The sequence below is a fragment of the Vespa mandarinia genome, chromosome 5 (assembly GCF_050613455.1).
Source record: "Vespa mandarinia isolate Hongniang chromosome 5, ASM5061345v1, whole genome shotgun sequence".
Classification (NCBI taxonomy): domain Eukaryota; kingdom Metazoa; phylum Arthropoda; class Insecta; order Hymenoptera; family Vespidae; genus Vespa; species Vespa mandarinia.
The window spans coordinates 4,640,001-4,645,000 of NC_140814.1; the positions used below are offsets into that span (position 1 = coordinate 4,640,001).

General features: G+C 34.5%; 1 protein-coding gene across 24 annotated transcripts in view; it reads left to right on the top strand.

Moving 5' to 3' along the window:
- Positions 1-5,000, top strand: part of cac (calcium voltage-gated channel subunit cacophony) — a 132,577-nt gene that overhangs the window by 10,824 nt on the left and 116,753 nt on the right. The window contains exon 1 of one of the 24 annotated variants that reach the window (XM_085657401.1): positions 4,875-4,901. The exons of the other annotated variants lie outside the window; for them this stretch is intronic. The gene's annotated coding sequence lies outside the window, so the exon portion shown is untranslated. Of the gene's footprint in view, positions 1-4,874; positions 4,902-5,000 lie in introns of those variants that run through there. 24 annotated transcript variants of the gene reach the window in all.

Consider the following 5,000-nt stretch of genomic DNA (forward strand, 5'->3'; position numbering starts at 1 on the left):
GTTCTACAACGTGTTATTCTTCTACGGCGATTGAATTAAATTAATTGAATTAAAAAGAAAAGTTCGTTAGAAAAATTATATTAGGATAAAAATATTGAAAGTTCGAACGTCGTCGGTTTTATGGGGTAGCAAATTTCTATGAAGAGACCTTACAGTTTACAGTGTACATCCTTTGTCTCCTTGGCAAAGGAAATACTCTGGAACGAGCGTTCTCCCTCGTTCGAGCTGTACAAAGTGCTTCGCGATATTAACCTTGCCGTGCAGCTTGCACTCCAATTTGTTGGTACGAGAAGCGTACGACGACGATGAAAAGAGGAGGAAGAGGAAGAAGAATAAGAATAAGAAGAAGAAGAAGAAGAAGAAAAAGAGGAAGAAAAGGAAGAGAAAAAGGAGAATATAGAGTTCGGTTCCTTGACGTTTCATAGAAATGCATTTTTCTTAGATTTTCTTAGACTTATTTTCCAAACGTATTATTATACTATTGTTAGCAGAATCTTTGAAATAGAGAGAGAGAGAGAGAGAGAGAGAGAGAGAGAGAGAGAGAGAGAAAGAGAGAGGAGAGAGAGTGAGAGAGAGACAGTAGTTTTATTAGTATTATATTATGGAAAACTCTTTTACGCTCTAGTTTCAACAAGATATATATATATACAGAGAAAGAGAAAGAGAGAGAGAGAGAGAGAGAGAGAGAGAGAGAGAGAGAGAGAGAGAGGAAGAGAGAGAAATATAGAGAAACCACTCATCGGTTTATCTCCATTAAGTTCTAGAAATTGAACGTTTTCTTAGAACAGAGCATACACCACTGCATTTTCCATGCACAAAGAAAGACTCGAGACTACAAGCCTATGATCACAAGCTTTCCACTATACGAATATCCAATTTACGTAAATTCAATAAATTGCTGGAATTAATACCCGGAGATTCGCATCAATTTCTCATCTTTCTGTTTGCTTGCTTGTTTGTTTGTTCGTTAGTCTGCCTTTTTGTTTGTCCATCTGTCTGTTCGTTTGTTTTTATTTTCTTTCTTTTTCTTTTTTTTTATTTTTCCTTCTTATTTTTATAAGCTAAACCATATAAACCCTCGGGATCGTTAAATCGAACGAATCTTTTGACCGTACGTTTCCCTTTGCGTGATTATCGAAGCTCGGTCAGTCTCGGATCGAATCGCAATTAACCAAATAAGTATGTTTCTTTTGCATAATAATTTGCATGTAATGCACGTACACGTTCCGATCACGTTATACGTAGAATTTTCCATCTAGATACAAGTATACTCGCTTCTAATACTTCCTTAATAAGATTGCGGTTTAATACTATATCTTAATTGTCTCTACCATCTCTCTACCTACGTCAGTGTTTCGTAAATTATAACAACGTAATATCGTAGAATAGATTAAGATGGGAGGGTGGGGGTGGGGTGGGGGAGATGGGGAGGACGGGAACTTGTCATATAATTTTCTAATTCCTGGCAATGTGAATTCATGTACATAGTTAAGTACATACATACAAACATATATATATATATATATATATATATATATATATACGTCTGAGAATTTTTACTGAAATTTTTACTTTTCGCCAAGTAAACTTCGTGAGAAAAAAATAACTTTTGTCGTTTAAAATTTCAAAGAATTTCTCTACCCGTGAACTTTTTATTATTTTCTTTTTTTTTTCCCTTCTTCATCTTCTTTTTCTTTTGTTTTTCTATCTTTCATTCTTTCTTTTTTTTTTCTCTCCCTCTCTTTTTTACGATCCCTCGTGTCGTTGCCGACGAAGATGAGCTAAAACTTTGTTGTTATCAGTAATAGGAGAACGTACGCGATAACGGGCTTTAAAACGTGCAAAGCCGATAGAAAGTAAGCCATATTGCTTTTTTTCTTTTCTTTTCTTTTCTTTTTTTTTTGTTTTTTTTTCTTCTTCCTCTTCTTCCATGCGTATGCGCGTGAATTACTTGTCTGTGGAGAAGGGAGAAAAAAGAAAAAAAAGAAAATATATTAGGGCGAAGTAAATCAACTGGAGAGTTTTTTTTTTTTTCAAGGAAGTTCGATCAAAATGCATCCTGTGTGAAGGAAAGCTTTACATTAACTTCACGTATCCAGTGTAATTTTGTTTAGATTCTTTACGTGTCGATGGTCCTCGACTTTAATATTCCTGTTAAAACTTGAAAAATGATTTATTTTCGATTTCGTTTTCCCGATAGGGAAGAAGAGAAAAAAAAAGAGAACGTGTAAATATATTATACCAGATGAAAATATCTAATGTCAAGATCATTTTAGCTTTCATTTATAATCTCTTTTACCGTGGGGAATTCATTTTATAAAGTTTGCTAACTCGAATTTTTTTCTTTTCTCTTCGACTTATTACCTTTCTCTGTCTCTCTGTCTCTCTATCTCTCTTTCTCTCTCTCTCTCTCTCTCTCTCTCTCTCTCTCTCTCTCTCTCTCTCTCTCTCGAATATATATATATATTCTTTTTTCGTATAAAACTGATACTCCCTGGTTATATCTATACGCGATACATTGAATTACAACGCCACCGGATCTTCCTGTACGTGTCTCTCGTTCTTCTCTCGGCGAATCAACATTTTTCGTTGCGCGTCGAGAATTTTAAAACTTTCTAGAGGAATGCCATTTCGTGATTTCGTATTATATCGCGAACAATGACGCTTAATTTGTGAAAGAGGGAAGGTTGAATTAAAATGATTAACGATTTAAAATATCACGTATATACGTACATATATATTTCATAGAGAATTATCTCAGCTTTGAGATATATATTTAGATAAAAGCATAAACTTTATCCTTCCATCTATCCATCCATCCATCCTTCCTTCCTTCCTTCCTTTCTTCCTTTCTTCCTTCCTTCCTTCATTCCTTCATTTCTTTCTGGGAATAATTTTAACAGAAGACAAGTATTTCTAGGTTGTGTAAACGCGTAACGAAAATCATTCTCTTAAACAAATACGAGTCCTTTGAGAATGTATATTTCAATATAAAGTGACGCCATCCCATCAACGTTCTACTCTTATCAGCTGGAAATCGCGATCAATAATGTCCGTATAAAAGATAAAATACCTCTTGTTTTCTTTTTTTTCTTTTTTTTTTCTTCATTTCTTGTTGAATCTAGGTTTACACGTGGCGTAACACGTTCTTTCCTTTTTATTTTTTTTTATTTTTTTTTTATTTTCTTTTTATTTTTTTTTTTTATTTTTTTTTTTTTAATAGAACACTTTCTGTTCTTTATTTATTCTATCTTTGTTCATATAACACATTAACGTAATTATCTATCTATGTATGTATCTAATATACGTATGTATATATAGACATGCATGTATGTATGCATATACACATATATACACACATATATACACACATATATATATATATACATATCATATATATATATATATGACGCGACAATTTATTTTCGTCTAGTTGAATCACCACGTCGTACATGTTAAATGTTATAAGTTGATAAAAGAGGAAAACGGAGGAGGGTAATAATTATATTTATGTACAAGAGAGATAGAGAGAGAAAGAGAGAGAGAGAGAGAGAGTAGATAATTACTATCGATTACTCGCGGACTCATGCACGAGCGACTTGGTTTAAACGAGGCTCACCTGTTGCTAAACTGATGCCTGATCTCTCTCGAAGCATTTTACGATCGATTAAATGAAATGAAATTTTGTTAAAAGTTAATCATGAAATTTTTGAAAAGATAAATATCATATGATGTCTGTCATCATAAGATTAAAGATCATAGTCATTTTCTTATTTGTTTATCGAATGATAATACATATGTAAAATACGTATCTACGTAGATTTAGTTAGTTATCGAACGTATTAACGATGTAAAATTTGTCATTGCGACGTTAATGGACGTGAATTTTCACGTGTTAATGATAGGTAATTTCTACGGGGGAAACAAGAAACGAACGTGGCACGTGCTATATTAAATAAAGGCACGCCATTGCTAGCGCGAAAATGGGATCGAGTGGTCTCGCGTTGGAGCCTTCGGTAAACTCGTGATATTACTCGAGTCTCACTAATGGTGGATCGAAGATAACGTCGAAGTAGAGACACTCGACCACTAACCTGTATAATGTCATCTCGCTTATTGTTAATGGATTATTGTTGGTTTTTATAAAACCCGTTATGGAGTACATTAACGATCGTCGAATGTTTTTGATCAAATAACTTTGAGAACGTTCGTAGGAGTTCATTCGATAGAAATTGTAGGCCATCGCTTTTTCTTTTTTTTTTTTTTATATTGCGTTTCTCAATACGTTTTATCGATGCGCGATATTGCGATTATTTCTTCTTTACGTTACGACGGCTAGACCTATTTCTCGTCCTCATTGCTTGGCAGGTTAATACGAGCTTTATAGTCTGTATTTGATTTTACGCGCGCGCGCGCGCGAGAGAGAGAGATAGAGATAGAGAGAGAGAGAGAGAGAGAGAGAGAGAGAGAGAGAGAGAGAGAGAGAGAGAACGAGTTTCACGTCACTCGGAGAATTTCATCGAGCATCTACAACGTCCTTAGGTGGAATATTTTTATTTGAGTTGACAATGATTTTTCGAATACCTTGAAAATTTCAATAGAAATGTTTTGCTCCAATTGAAATTTTGATTCTCTCTGTCTCTCTTATTATATCTTTATCTCTATCTCTCTCTCCCTCTTATTATATCTCTATCTCTCTCTATCTCTCTCTCCCTCTTATTATATCTCTATCTCTCTCTCTCTCGCTCTCTCTCTCTCTCTCTCTCTCTCTCTCTTTCTTATACAAGTAATGATCGCATTTAAGGTTACTTGTAGTTAAGTTCGCGTGTTAAACGCAACTTTCTCCTTCCGAGGCTACGCTTCTAAAGTTACGACGATTGGGGCTACGATGTAAAGAGAAGGTAAAGTAGCGCAATTTGGGTGTGTGCCGCTTAATATCTTACATTGGTGAAACTTTGAAGGTAACGACGTGAAAGTAACGAATTTGAAATACGTCTTTT